Consider the following 16,730-nt stretch of genomic DNA (forward strand, 5'->3'; position numbering starts at 1 on the left):
CCTTTCATGGCTACACTCTTTTTTCTCTCTCTTTCTTGTCTGCCTACCATTTTTGTGGCTCCACTGCTGCCCTGCCATTTTTGTTTTTTCCTTATGAAGGCAGATATGAAGATTAGCTGGCTACACAAAGAAAGGAGCTTGGCTAGTTTGAATGAGAAATTAGGTTTTTTGTTACTGTAATCTGATGCATCTATCATAAGCTGAGAAAGGAGCAGTGTGTGAAGACTATTAAAACACTGTGTGGCTCAAGTTTTAACTAGCCAGGTTTATAATATACAACTCAAATACTGTATGGGGTCCTTTGACATTAACAGTTCCACTGCTCATTACTGGCTGAAGCACATCAACACAAGGCCTGGTTTGCCATGATGCCTACTTTGCGTAAATCCTTGTTTGAACATAGCTGCACCCCCCCCTTCCAATTTTCCAACTAGGAAGATGGTGCTATTTCAGCATGCCTTCATATTCTGAAGAAGAATAAATACACGTTTCTTTCGTGTCAGGAGCAACTTGAGTCGCTTCTGGAGTGAGAGAATTGGCTGTCTGCAAGGATATTGCCCAGGGGACGCCCAGATGTTTTGATGTTTTAACATCCTTGTGGGAGGCTTCTCTCATGTCTCCGAATGGAGCTAGAGCTGTTCGAGGGAGCTCATCTGCACTCTCCCCGAGTGGGATTCGAACCTGGCAGCTTTCAGGTCAGCAACCCAACCTTTAAGTCACGAGGCTTTGGTCCACTATGCCATCGGGGGCTCCGCTAAATACAAGTTGAGTATCTCTTATCCCCGGCGCATCCCCGGTGGCACAGCGGGTTAAACCGCAGAGCTGCTGAACTGGCTGACTGAAAGGCTGGCGGTTTGAATCCAGGGTAGGAGGGTGTGTTCCCACTGTTAGCCCCAACTCCTGCCAACCTAGCAGATTGAAAACATGCAAAGGTACCGCACATCAATAAGTATAGCTTCGGCGGGAAGGTCATGCAGGTCACATGATCTTGGAGGTGTTTATGGACAATGCCGTCTCTTCAGATTAAAAATGGAGATGAGCACCAACCCCCAGAATCAGACCCGACTAGACTTAATGTCAGGGGAAAACCTTTACCTTTACCTATCACTTATCCGAAATCTTCCAAAATAGTCCATATAGGTGATTAATCTAGTCCACTTCGCTTTTTGATAGTCCAGTGTACACAACTTTGTCTCATGCACAGAATTATTAAAAATGCAGTGTATAAAACTGCCTTCAGGCAATGTGTATAAGGTGCTTATGAAACGTAAATAAAATCCATGTTTAAATTTGGGTCCCATATTCAAGATATCTCATTACATATAAGCAAGTACTACAAAACCTTACAAACCATTCACACCCAAAATAGGGAACATTTCTGGTCACAAGCTATTTGGATAAGGAATAATGAACCTGTCTAATCACATCCTGAAGCTATTTGTAACCTAGTGGTGATGGAAATGTTCTTTTGGGTTCAACCATATCTTTTGATGACTCCAGTACGACATTTAATCTTCTTCTTCATTCACTCAGTCATTTCCGACTCTTCATGACCTCATGGACCAGTCCACGCCAGAGCTCCCTGTCGGCCATCACCGCCCCCAGCTCCTTCAAGGTCAAGCCAGTCATTTCAAGGATACCATCCATCCATCTTGCCCTTGGTCAGCCTCTCTTCCTTTTTCCTTCCATTTTCCCCAGCATCGTTATCTTTTCCAAGCTTTCCTGTCTTCTCTTGATTTGGCCAAAATACTTCATCTTTGCCTCTAATATCCTTCCCTCCACTGAGCAGCCGGGCATTATTTCCTGGAGTATGGACTGGTTGGATCTTCTTGCAGTCCAAGGCACTCTCAGGATTTTCCACCAGCACCAAAGTTCAAAAGCATGACATTGAATCAGACATGGATTTATTACTGGTTGTTTGTCTTATATAATTCTGTTGATTCCTTTGTTCTTTTTTATTTTTAAACCAAATGTGTTGGTGTTTTATAATTGTAAGGCTAATTATTCTTGTTTCATTGTTTAGTTTTTTATGACCGAACAATCATTAGTTAGATCCGACACAGATGGGAAAATGAAATAAATTATTTTAATAAATAAATACCAAACAATGCACACATGGACAGCAATTCTAGTTTCATGCCTTCAGAAATTGGCAGTGATATCAGCTCATCTGTTAGCCTTGTAAGGTGCAGCTTGTGACAAAAACAAAAAATTCACCAGGAAGAGCACAGAGTAACAGCCTACATGGTGAATAGTTTTAATATTGGATGACACTAGACGATATAATGATGTGTGAATATGTCATCCAATATTGTATTCAAAAGCTCTATAAATTGTGAAATTTTATAAATTGAAAACTGTTGAAAATTCAGAAATAACATAGGCACAAATATTCTGAGACAAAGACACATTAGGGCAGCAGGTGATATTTTGGATGTGGGGCCCAAACTCATTCTCTAATTCTTAGTGCAGGTTTACAGACAATGATTAATGATGAAGAATGCTGGGGAATGATCCAAATTGGCCACATGCACTGAGATATTCTCAGTTAGGGCTAGCTAGTTATTTCGTGTGCAGCTGTTTTCAGTATGTAAAGGGCAAAGGCAATTTTTAACAGATGTTTTATTGTTATGTTTCATATATCCATCTGTCAAGGTAAAGACTGACATTCAAGATACATATGTTTATCCTTATACAAATAAATAAAAGAAATGTCAATATTGCCTTCCTCAGCCATTTTCATATTCATATATATTAAATCTATTTTTTTAAATGCCTATACTGTATACTATTCTTTAAAGCCACACAGGTCATCATCTATGGCCAAACAAATCATGGCATACACCCTCTATATTCCTCAAATAGAACCAAACTTCTGAAAAACAAAAAATCAATTGCACTACATTGGAAAGAGCATTATCATAACCTCCTTAACTAGAGTCCAATGTGGCCAAAGAGGTTCTCTTGCAAATCTCTCAACAACAAACCAGGGATAAGCTTGCAGAACTACCTAGTTTGGAAGAAGTCAGCAAAGCCATCAGCCAACTAAAAATAACAAAGTCAGTGGACTTGATGGAATCCCTGCTGAAATCTTTAAAGAGGGTGGGCCTGAGCTGACACAACAATTCCACCAGCTCATTGAAGAAGTGTGGGTGACCGAAAAAATCTCAGCGGACTCCAAGGATTCCACCATCATCACGCTCTTCAAAAAAGGGGCAAGAACAAACTGTGGAAACTATTGAGGTATCTCCCTTCTAACCTCTGCTAAGAAAATCATCGCAGGAATCCTTGCAAACCACATTCTACCTATCTCAGAAGACATCTTCCCAGAACGGCTTCTGCCCCTCCAGAGGAACAGTGGATATGATCTTCACCGCACTACAGCTCCAAGAAAATTGCAGGGAACAAAATCAGCCTCTGTACATGGCATTAATTGACCTTGCAAAAGCAATCAACAAAGTGAATTGCAGTGCTCTCTGGACCATCCCCCAAAAAATCAGATGCCCTGACAAATTTTTGAACATCCTGCGGCTACTCCATGATGACAACAGTCATCATGGAGTGGCTCCTAAAGTGACCCATTTAAGATGAAATCAGGTGTCAACAGGGATGTGTTATTGCCCCAACCTTATTTCCATCTTCATCGCTATGATACCTTGTTGACGAGAAGCTTCCTACCAGTGTGGAAATTATCTATTGGACAGATGGCAAGCTATTTCACATCAGCAGACTGAAAGCCAAAACCAAGGCCACAACAACATCTGTTACAGAACTCCAATATGCTGATGATAATGTAATCTGTGCTCATTCAGAAGAAAACCTACAAGCCACTCTAAACACCTTTGCAGAAGCATATGAAAAGTTTGGCCTCTCACTGAACATCAAGAAAACCAAAGTGCTCTTTCATCAGGCATCAGCTGATCCCTCTGCAATGCCAGAAATACAGCTTAATTATGTAATGTTAGAAAATGTTGACAATTTCAGCTACCTTGGCAGTCACCTCTCCACAAAAGTCAACATTGACACTGAAATGCAATACCATCTGAGGTCTGCAAGTGCAGAAGTATTTCGAATGAAACAGAGAGTGTTTGAGGATTGGGACATTCATAGGGATACCAATATGCTTGTTTATAATGCTATTGTCCTCCCAATCCTGTTTTATGCCTGCAAAACATGGACCATCAACAGACGTCATACTCAACTTCTGGAATGATTCCATCAGCGTTGCCTCTCAAAAATCCTGCAAATCTCTTGGGAAGACAGTTGGACAAATGTCAACATGCTGGAAGAAGCTCCAGCATTGAAGCAATGATCCTCCGCCATCAACTCCGCTGAATTGGCCACACTGTCCGATTGCCCAATCACTGTCTCCCAAATAAATTACTCTATTCTCAAGTCAACAACAGAAAACAGAATGTTGGTGGACAGGAAAAGAGTTGTAAAGATAGGCTGTAGTTATCCTTAAAAACTGTGGCATGGACACCGAGAATTTGGAACCCCTGACCCTTGAGTGTTCTAAGCTGTAACCAACAGTGCTGTGGAATTTGAAGAGGCATGAATGGAGACTGAAAGGGAGAAAGGTGTCAAGAGGAAGGCACATCAAGACAACCGTGACCTTCCATCTGGAAACTGATGCCCTCACTATGAAAGAACATGCAGATCAAGAATCTGTCTGTCAGTTGCATAGTCGTTTCCGACTCTTCGTGACCTCATGGACCAGTCCATGCCAGAGCTCCCTGTCGGCCGTCACTGCCCCCAGAGATCAAGAATAGGTGTCAACAATCACATATGGACCCACTGCCAAGACCTTACACTTGAAAGGCAATCATACTTGGCCATGATGGATCACCTAAGTAAGTGATAGGACATGCCATACCACCATAATCACATCTGATTTCAGAACCTAAGCATTGGTGAGCCAAGCTATATATCTGGAAAACCCACAAAGGGACACCAGGAATCTACAGTGAGTGCTGTGAAAAAATTATGTCAGAAATGCCAGAGAGTTGCTGAGGGTAAGAGATGAAAATACTAAGACAATTGGAACATTGCTGGATTCAGCATAAAGTGGCATCCTATTCATTTTCTGGCAGCACTTCTACAATGTTCATCCATCTGACACCCAAACATGAATAAACAAGATGCCCCCACAGCCATTTACAGCCTCATCACTCTAGAGCATAAATCCACTTTAAATCTGGTTTCTGCCTCTTGCAGAATTCTGGGGTTTGTAGTTTAGTGAGGCCCAGGACCTGTCTGGTTGAGCAATTTAAAGCCCCCTCCCAAAGCAACAAGCCTCAGAATTTGCAGGAGGCAAAAACTGGGTTTAAAGTGGATCCATGTTCTAGTGTGATGAGGTCCCCAGTGGCCAGATCATATGGCATCCCGTATCTCTGAAATTTCTGCTGGAGATCCAGAGACTGGCACCCTCTTTGTACTCCCATTTACAGAAATGTGGCTGGATGCCACACAAGTACCACCCTCACCTTTCTTCACCCCGTAAAAAGTTCTAGGGCTTCACTGTACAAGGAGGGATACCTATTTCCGCAATTACTTAAAATCGACATATGCAGATGTAGCAGAAGTTTATGCCATCAAAAAGATTTCAGCAATTATGTACTCCTGCATCCACTTCAATAAGGGGAAACAAAATCTCTCTTCCAACTTCTGTTTTTTATATCAATTTTAGGGTGTACAAATAGAAAACTAAATGTTTTATGTGTAATGATTTTATAATTTAGGTTACAAAATATTGGCATATTAAAAAACCCCAAGAACATTCGCCTCCATCTGTCATTTATAAATATTGCCTTTTCCCCAGTATTGATCTATAAACAAAGCCTTTAGAAACGAACAAGGAAAGGAGAATGAGGCATATGAACAGAAATGAGAACAAACAGTGACATCCTGAAGCTATCTCATTTTGTTTAATTTTTGATTGATTTCCTTAATTAATCTAAAGCAGTTTGTACTGCAGCCTCAAAGAGAACAGCATCAACCCACCAAAACATCAAAATAAAGACCCCAAAATATTACTAGGATCTTTTGTCAGACATAATATTTATCAATCTGTGAAATGTTAAATCTCTATGACAGGTTTCATTTATACACAGATCAAAAGCAAGCAATACTCCCTGGTGCTTTCAGTCATGCCAGTTCATCTATTCTATTAAGTAGCATTGCCCCAATCTTTCTTTCACAATGAACCGCTGTATTTGTTGCCTACTCGCATTTTATGTAGTTATGCCTTGTGTAGGCAAAAGCTATTCCAAGGCTTTCTTGGCATACCACCACTCCTGCTAATTCACTTAGTTCTTGCCCCAGAGTACTGCCTGCTGTTTCATCCCAAGATTTCCCGTGGCCAGACTCTGACAACTGTGCCAAATTGTTTGAAATCATGCAAGAGCTTTGTGCTGCCAACATATTTGCTATGGGGCAATCTTTCATTATTACCTGTCTTAGGTTAAAGTACTTTCCTTGAATGTGCCTGCATGCATAGCAATTGCAGCAAAACATTTGGGAGATTAATGATTCCCCTTTCCACTTTTGCAAACCTTTCCGTGATCAGAATTTGGCACCAATGTGGATAGTGTCTGCCCAGTCCTTAAGTGCACTTCCAAACTTATTTAGATTGACAGTAACTGTGTCAGAAAGATTGAGAGAGTGGGCACGTCGACAATAAGGATTCTTTCAGATGGAATCGTGTGTCCAAAAAGTATGGCAATCACAAAGTTCTACGCATGCTTCCTGCTGAAAATAGAACTGGGAATGGGATAATGTTATATGCAATGGCTCTTCTCTCATCATGCTATTCCCACACAATTAAGCTGCAAGACTTCTAGATAAGCAGGACTTCTAAATCAGTAGTACTTGAATGCTAAATGAGATGGACTCCTAAGTGAGCAGGAATTTTAAATGAGCAAAACTTTTCAATAAGTAGGATTTCTACTCATTTTTGTTCAGTCATAAATACAACTTCTTTTATCATCACACTTTGCTTTATCAATTTTCCCAGTTATTCCAACTGTTCTATTGTCAGGGATGATGTAGGAAGAAATCAAGAAGAAAAAGAAGTATAGATAAATGGGGAGGAAAAAGGTGCCATGAGGAGAGGTAGGGAGGGGGCTAAGTGGGTAGCAAGAACATGGGTTGAATTTGAAGACAGAGGGACAAGAAATGAAGGAAAATGAAATAAGACTTTGATGTGTCCTTTAATCCCTTACTGCTACAAGCGTGCCGTCTGTAATATTTCACAGGCACTTCTTTGTTTTCAAAAAAAAATGTTGGCTTCAGAGGAATGCAATCTGTAATGAATTGTTCCATGTTACACTGTGAAATACAGGTGAGTAAAAATAAAAGTAAAAATAGTATTTGATCTTTATTAAGCCTTGCTTTAGAAACATAGCATTTTCCATTGTTTCCTAATGCTGACAAACTCAAGGCTTTGATAGCAAGAATCACACAATATAGAAATTATTTATAACATGGACAGTATGACATCTCTTTTCATCAAGATCTACTAAATGTTATGTGTATCTGTACCCTGGCCTGATGTTTCGGGCAAACCACAATGTCCCCTAGGTTTACTTTTAAGATTGTGTGGAAATATTTGAGAATAATTCCTTGATTTGACATTACTGCTTTGCTACCCGTGGCTCTGGAATCACTCCTATCCCTGTAAAAGAACAACAGCTCCACCAACGTATTCATGGAATCAGCGCAACTACAATAGCCAATATGGGTTGCAGGAGGACAACAGAAACAATCTTCCTTCTCCTAATATAGACTCACTCTTCTAAGCAATGGTGACTCAAAGGAAGGACTCTGAAGTAGAACAGGCCAGGTCACACATGTGACAAATCTTTCCATCACTTAAACAAAGTAGATACATACTCAACCTACATGTGATGGCATCATGCCCATTTATTTAAAGACAAATCTTTTCTCATTGCATATGTGGTACTTTCTCTCATGTTCATTTTGTCCTTCTAGAACTCTTCTGCAGCCTCTTTAAAATTTCAACTTTATATGACACTGGGGTGGGATCTATTTTGTTATATTCAGGGTTCACCAGAGAAATAAGGTTATATAAAACAGCATATTTTCTGCATTTGACAAATAATAAGATATGTCATTACAAGAAAGGGTTGGAAGTCAGGGTACTCCAATCTATGGAGAGTGAAAGTCAGAAGCTTTAAATAAAATTGATGCTAGGGTGCTCATGGAATTGAGAAGGTATGCCTACAGAATGATTATGCTAGCCAGAATGGCAACTGTTAGAATGACACCCATGACATCGTACTGAAATGGGTTATTACTGAAAAGCCCTCCCAGTGGACTTCTCCTACTTTGAGAATTAAGACTAGATGAAAATTCTGATATGCTTTTTCATAAGAAATTTCTAAAATTTCTTTGACCTAAGAATTGGGTGACACTCATATCTTTGGTATGGGAAAATGAAAATTGAGAAAAAAATATCGGTAACCATTTTATAAGATCGGCTATAATAAAGGCATGGGAAAAATACAAAGGTAGATTCTACACTAAATCTCCTCTTTGGATTTCTCCATTAGAGTCAAGCCTAAGAAGATTATTAGGATGGGAGAAGTGGCCCACTTATAAAGAAATATTAAAGAAAACTGATGGCAATTATGCCATGAAAACTCGAGACAAAATCAATCAACATTATAAAAATGTCTCTAGGTTTCAATATAACTAATATATAATATAATATAAAATATAATATAATCCAACCAGACTCAAATCAAGGAAGGGCTTCATGAGAACCACCACTCCTCTTGATGTCCCCCCAGCAACAGCAAGGGTGTCCCTCTGGGCAGCTAAACCAGGCAATTCTAACTGGATGGCCCCTCATGAGGGTCTGCCTCCAGGGGCAAACCAAGAATGGGCAACTTGGAAGTCCCTAAATAGACTGAGAACTGGAGTGGGCAGATCAAAAGACAACCTGGCAAGATGGCATTACCTGGAGGAATCTTCCACCTTGTGTGACTGTGGAGCTGAACAAACAACTCGTCATATGTATGCTTGCCCACAATGCCCTGCCTCATGCACGGAGGAGGAGTTGTTTAAAGCTACAGACAATGCGATTGCTGTTGCCTGCTTTTGGTCCAAAACTATTTAGCTGTTTGTGATTCCTTTATTTTATCACTTTTAAACTTATTTATTATGCAATGCTTTTGACACGAAATAAATAAATATAACTAACTAAAAGAATATTATAACAAAGACAAAACAAATTGTTTCAATGACAAATAAACTTTCTGGGACAAAATAATGAGTACAGAGAAGAAAATAATCGCAAAAGTTTATAAGAAACTGTTGGAATTGGGTACAGAATTGGAACAAGTAAAAGAGTGCATGAGTAAAATTGTTGGAAATCCGTAACCCAGGAAGGCACATTCTACCATATGTGGTGGATGTGCATCAAAGCAAAAGAGTATTGGAAAGGGATCCAAGAAACTATCCAAAAAATTCTAAAAATGACATTAGAACTGAAACCAGAATATTTTCTATAAGGAATATTTGATATAAATATAGATGAAAACAAGGATAGACTATTCAGTTATTTTACAACAGCAGCAAGAATAAGATATGCAAAAAAACTTGAGAATAAAATAAACACCCCCAACTCACCAGTGGTCAGTAAAAATATTGGAAATTATGAATATGGATAAATTAGCGCAGTACTTATCAAGAAATGGAAGGAAACTGAAGAAAATGATGGATTGGCAGTTATTTAAAGAACCCTGACTCAAGAGAAAAAAACCTTAAAAATCTAAAACAATCCAATATCTAGTTTTGAAGAGAATTATCCCAGAAAAATGGAAAAAAGAAAGAAACAAAAGGCGAAGGAAATAAATAAAAACAAAGACAGTGAGAATAGGGTTGTTGCATGTTTTCCGGGCTGTATGGCCATGTTCCAGAAGTATTCGCTCCTGACGTTTTGCCTACATCTATGGCAGGCATCCTCAGAACCTCTGAGGATGCCTGCCATAGATGTGGGCGAAACGTCAGGAGAGAATACTTCTGGAACATGGCCATACAGCCCGGAAAACATACAACAACCCTGTGATCCCGGCCATGAAAGCCTTTGACAACACAAAGTGAGAATGAATACAACCACTATGGAGGAGATCGGAAGTTAATAAATCCTACCCCTTTCCTACCCTAACCCTAATCCTTTCCCATTGTTTTTCCTAATAACTATCCATCCCCCTTTTCTGCTCGTAATCCTCCCACCTTTTCCTCCCTTTTTACACTTGAACACATACACCTTTTATGTTTTATATTAGTTGTTAAAGTGTTATTAGTAAAAATGACTTCAGAAAAACATTAAAAAAGAAATTTCTAAAATTTGCATTTTCCATTACAAAGGATAGAAAGGATTAGAAAAATGGTGAGAGAATACTAAACACATCCAGGAAAGAGGATTCTGGTGCTTCACTTTGAAAAATCAAACTCTGAAATCAACCACATTTGTGGTGCTGAATTAAGGTGATTGCTTAGGTTTTTCACTTACAACCCTCTCATCTTTAACAGCATGCCCATCAGCAGAATGTGACCTGGAAAGATGATGCAGAATTTTGCTTTAGCTGTTTTCGATAAGAACTTGCCAAATTACAGATTTTTGTATTGAATCGGTTGGCAAAAACTCTTGGGATTTTCTTTAAAAAATGAATGCGGGGGGAACCTCTTACGATTATCTATCTTTTCTAGCAGTTATATCCTGACCATATGCACAATATAATCTGTACTATGGCAGGATCTTCTCCACAGTGCACTGTCCCTATCATCTTTTTACTTTGCCCTCATTGCAAAATAGAAAAGGCTTGGAACAATTTCTGCTTAAAGTTAGAAAGGAGTGCAAAAGCAGAGCTGCAGTTGAACATTAGGAAAACAAAAATAGTGACCATAGATTTACACAACTTAAAAACATATGATGAAGATTTCCTATACCTCACCACAGTAATGAGTCAAAATGGAAACTGTAATAAAGAAATCGGAAGGTGACTTAGGGTGCATCTACACTGTAAAATTTGTGCAATATGACACTACTTCAACTGCCTGAAGTAGATAAAATCCTCAAGTACAAAAATAGGGCATGAAAAATCAAAGTTGGTATCATCCATGCCACTATATTATTTGACAGCCAAGAAAGGTGACAAGAAGAGAATCAATGTACTATCTGAAATGTGGTGCTGGAAGACAGTGCTATGGATTGGATACCAAACAACCAATAAAATAGTCCCAGCCCAAATCAAGCCTTTGTTCTCAATACATGTCAAAAATACTAAATTAAAGCTATCATACTTTGGACATATCATGCATTCACATGTCTGACTGGAAGAGATGATAATGTTAAGTAAATTGGATATCAATAGGAAAAGAGAAAGAACATAGTACCAATAGATCAGTGGTTCCCAGCTTGTGGTCTGTGGACTACCAGTGGTCCCCAAGAACTAAAATATGGTCTGCAGCCTCACCATTACTTCATTGTTGCAACAAGAACAACGTACGGATTGGTCACTCTATAAAGAATACAAGCAACAAAGGAATAGGAACTAATTTACAGAACAAATATATAGAACAACAAACTTTGATCGGTATAATCAGAAACAGAAAACAAAATCCACCCAGGACTACAGGAAGAATCGAAACAGTAGCAAATCACACCGAAGTGACGAGGATGGAAGACTGACAAAATCCCCCCCCCTTCCCTACACTCTTCCCCCCTCTCCCCCTTTTCCTTTTTTTCCTCCTTCCTCTCCCCCTCCCCTCTCCTGCCCTTTTTCCTTTTATCAAATTGTGTACAAAACCCTCAATAAAAATTATTAAAAAAAAAAAAAGAACAACTGGGCTCATGGAACCCACTTAAGGTGCAGAGGCAACTGGGATGTTGGAAGGGGAGAGGCTTACTATCTACGAAAGGCATGACAACAAGCCTCCTGACCACTGCTTCTCCTCCCTCCCCCTGAGCGGAGCCATTCCATGTGGCACCTGGAAGCGGAGGAGCCTTGAAGTCTTCATTTTTAGGCTTTTTCTTGGGGTTATTTGGGGTGCTATTTCAGAAAATTGCATTGGATAGATCACATCAGCTCTGGATTATTAAATATGGTTTTCTGAGGGCAAGCAGATGGGATTACTGGATGGCATATGTTCTGCATCAGAAACTAGAGCTGATGTGGTCTATCCAATGCAATTTTCTGAATTAGCACCCAGATAACCAAATTGAATCTAAACTTGACCAAAAACTGTTTCGTAACTTTGTTGGAACAGCATGAGTTCCAGTTTCCCTTTGTTTGGCTTCCTTGCCCATAGTTTTAGAGCAGTTACATTTATGTTTGTTTATAAGGGTGGAGTTTGGGAAACCCTTCTTGTTTTGTGTTCAGCCATTTTGTTTGTCCTTTTGTCTGAGGAAGAGGGAGCTATTTTGTGTCAGTTAGTTGGCCATAACCCCTTTTTCCTGAGGTAAAAAGAGCTGTTATAGACCACCAGGGAATTCTAGAGGCAAGACATGTCTTCAATCGGTCTCAAAGTTCCAGGCTTTGACAAGCCATCTTAAGTCAATACTTTAACCAGTTCAGTTTACTTCTAACCAGTTATTTCATAACAGCTTGCTTTGACCAGTTACTACTTCAACCAGCTATTTTGCAATCAGTTTGAGTAACTAGTTACCTTCAAACCAGTACCTTTTATCGCCCAACAATTAAACAGCAACTGGTCATCACCTTTGGTTATAGGGTGTCTTAGAGGCCCCTGCACCATAGACTGAGAACAAGGAAAGCTGTCCTCCGTTCTCCACGGAAATATCCACATCTAGAAGCTCAAGAATAATTAAGTTATCTTTCAAGTTTTGAATATAAACTTTATTATGTGGAAACCAAGTTAGTGCCTGGGTGGAATTAAACCCAAGTCCTGTTAATAAATCGTTATAATTTCCCTAGGAGCAACAGTGTGGATATTATTTCTGTGGGGTTCCTTGTTCTTAAAGAAGGCATCCAGTGTTGCCCAAGTTGACAGAAAGTTTGGACACGTTATTGCCAAAAGTACCTTAACAGCAGCTTGGGTGCGACAGCATATCAACCCTTTTGGTACTAATGTTGGAGAATGTTCCCTGGTCAAAGTGGTCCCTAGTCAAATTAGTTCCTGGACAAGTGGTCCCTGGTTTAAAAAAAATGGGTGTGTGTGTGTGTGTGTGTGTGTGTGTGTGTGTGTTGGGAATCACTGCAATAGACCAATTCAATAAAGGAAGCCTTGATTCTGAGATTTGAAGACCAGAGATGCTATGACCTAGGCTTATGAAGATCTCTCATTCATAGCATTCCAATAAGTTGAAATGAACTTTACAGCAAATAAGAAGAGTAAAGGGTAAGACTTCAGAGACTGGATGCTCTATCTTCCAAAATACCTTCTATTGCTGCACTGTAATCTAATAGTGGAACACTTTAGTGTTTCATATGCATGGATATCCTTATAGGTTAGTTACTGGCTTGAGTCTCTGGACTTTTCCACTCCATATCTACATGTAGGAGTTAGACAATGCTCATAGATATTTGCCTCTACATTTTGTGAATAATATTGTATTTGCTGTCCAACAAGACAGCTTGTTGGCTGAAAGACAGAGAGGTTTCTAAGACTTTCTGCTCCCAAGGTTCTAAAAAGGACTAAATTATAGCTCTCCAATACTTAAGGCAGTAAACAAAACAAATCAGACAACAGAAATACAAGGGGCGATAAGGTAATGCATAAATTATCTGAAAAGAGCAAAATGCCAATGATGCCACTGCAGCAGCAAGTGGAAGAGATAACTAACTCAAGGTCTGGCTATGTAGTTTGGGTGAAATATTGAACAGCACACAGAGAACAATCTAGGAGTAAAATAAATTCTCTAGGATGAAGAGCTGAGAACATGTCATCACAAACAATAAAAAACCACCTGTAAAACAAACTTTAGAAATAGGGTTAGCTGCAAAATTTATAAATCTTGGTCTCAAATCCTTGTGGGTTGCTTCTGAGTGAGGGGAAAAATGAAAAGTGTCTTATAGAATATATCGAAGAAAAGTACAATTTAAGGTCTACTAAAGAAGCATACTAAACAAGGTAGCATACGAAAGTAGCAATGAAGCAAACATATTTACCCCAGATACAGCTAAGTAAGCATTAAGCTATAGCTAAAATTATGTGTTGCAAGGAATATTTTCCACTGATATAAGTGGGGTTTACTCTGAGTAAAAATGTTTACATTATGTAGTAAACCTTACTACTTTAGCCATCACATGTAGGCATTAGCTCAGATTTCTGGAACTATTGGTTAACATGAGACAAGCAACACATCCTTCTAGACCAAAACAATACAAGCCTCCTGTGATATCACAGCAGTTAAGCCCGAGTCTACCCAACTATTCCATATGCCATTTCAGACTTCAGGTTGGAGACTTGAGAGCTGGTTGTCTCACTACACCCAAACTCCCCAATTTCCTGCTGGGAAATCTTAGCACTTCGAGGAGAAGGTTAAGTTCAAAAGCCACCTTTCCATCTTCTTGCTTCTCTTATGTGCATAAGTTTATGAGATTTTGCATATGTCTGTGTGCAAGTGATTTGGGATTTTCTTTTACAAGGCTAGAATTTTTCACTTATGCATCCCCATACTCACAGTATTAAATAATGCAATACAGGTATAATTTTACCGCATTATGTTTTCACTGAGTGGGTGGGTGTGTTCATCCCTTCTCAACTTCTGGCTTAACTCTGCAGGTAGCACTTTACATTCCATCAATATTAAATACTAAGACATCTTGCACCTTATCAGTTCAAAACATTAGGAATATTACTCATCTTCTAACAAAACACTGCCCATCTGCCTACCTTCTTTATCATTACAGGGTTACTGAGTTCAGATATATGATGAACCACACTCTAATTACCTCTTCTTTTGTGGTTTGTGGATGTGAGAAAGGAACAGAGTGGCCAACTTTCAAATAACTGCAATCTTGCTGAAGACATAGTCATTTCCAGATCAATAGAAGCAACAATATTTTTAGCTATCAAAAGTAGATCCAATTGACTATCATTGTTTGACATTCATCTAACATCAAAAAACTGATTTCCAAATGATGTAAATCTTAAGTTGCTTCCATACACGCATATGAACACACACTAACATAACACTAATCTCTCCTCAACCTTCAATTGTTTTATTAACATCTTGTAATTTATTATTATTGTCTGCTTCTTCTTCTTCTTCTTCTTCTTATTATTATTATTATTATTATTATTATTATTATTATTATTTTATTGTGGAATACACACACACATATACACACACAGAAACATACAATCTGAATATTCCACAATCAAAATACAAGTATTTTCCCCCAGTCCCACCACCTCCCCATTCCCATCCATGAACCCCCATACTAGGTACAGGAATGCTATTGAATACTTATACCTCAGTATGATCAAGCATGTAATCATTTTCCTTGATTTCACCAGCTATTCTATTATCACTCAGAATCCTATTGATCTTATACATAGCTGTCTGAGGTTCTCAAAAGTACACCTCCCAAAGATGTCATCTGCTGTACACATTATAATTCTTTCTGTACATTATTTTAGGTGTGTAAAGATACTGCCAGTATGTGAAAGTCCTTAAAATCCTCCCATTAGATTTGTACATATAATGAACACTGATAAATACTGCTATCACAAAATTCAAGTCTCTATTGCCAAAAAAAGGGGGAGGAGGAGACAACTACAACTATTTTACAGTTCCTTGTTTGGACATAGGCCATTTCTGATTCCATTACCATTTTATATAAGCAGACCTATTAAATTATTACCAGAGATTAATACTTCAAAATATGTCTTATTTATCAATGGACCATTATTATGATCCTCAATAATATACATATTTCATAACAGGTGTGGGGATATTGATACATAGTTATATGTTTGCCTTCCCAAAGTATGGTATACTGTTTAATACCAATGGTTTATTGTAGTTTCCTTAGCTCAAATATATAGGCTAGGATCCTGTTTGGCGATTACAATGCCATCAGCTAGTCGTACAACCTTGTAATTTTTTTCTATTAAAATAGATATTTTGGAACAAATTCTACAATTAAAAATGCCACTGAAACCCCCCTGAAAATCTAGAAAGCTCTACCAAGGGATTGAGTTCCATAGTACTGGCAAGTGTAGGGCTGAAGCCAGCCTGTTCCCACCAGTGAACAGTGGATGTTGAGTTGTGAAACAACTCTGCAAGGCAAGAGGAAGTTGGGCACATCATCCTTCAGTGTCTCACCAGCACTGTAGAACTCCACTCATTGGTATATATGCCTAGATTTTAAGGTGAATTTCTAGGTGTCCGTTCAGAAGACAGGTTATGTTTATATGTCTAATGGAGGATTTAGTCACACTCTTCCTAGGTATGTAGAGTTTCCAACACATTATCTTGATTTTAAAATTATGTTACACTGATGTTAAATTTAGCTCATACTGAATACATTGCCTTAAAACAGCAATTAGACATGATTATGTCTATTTATTTTTACTGTTCAGTTCTGTGATGGCGGCAGCAAGCTTTGTCTTGTCAGTTCAAGTTTACTTTTCTTTGTGCAAAACAACTCAGAAAATTGCCAGCATTTTAAGCAGTTGAGCAAAGAATGCTTATTAATATAATTAGCTCAGTAGACGTGGCAGAAAAAATG

General features: G+C 38.7%; 1 protein-coding gene across 3 annotated transcripts in view; it reads right to left on the reverse strand.

Moving 5' to 3' along the window:
• The window catches only part of atrnl1 (attractin like 1), a 786,325-nt gene that overhangs the window by 106,637 nt on the left and 662,958 nt on the right, over positions 1–16,730 (reverse strand). The window lies entirely within an intron of this gene.

The sequence above is a fragment of the Anolis carolinensis genome, chromosome 3 (genome assembly GCF_035594765.1).
Source record: "Anolis carolinensis isolate JA03-04 chromosome 3, rAnoCar3.1.pri, whole genome shotgun sequence".
NCBI classification, from domain to species: domain Eukaryota; kingdom Metazoa; phylum Chordata; class Lepidosauria; order Squamata; family Dactyloidae; genus Anolis; species Anolis carolinensis.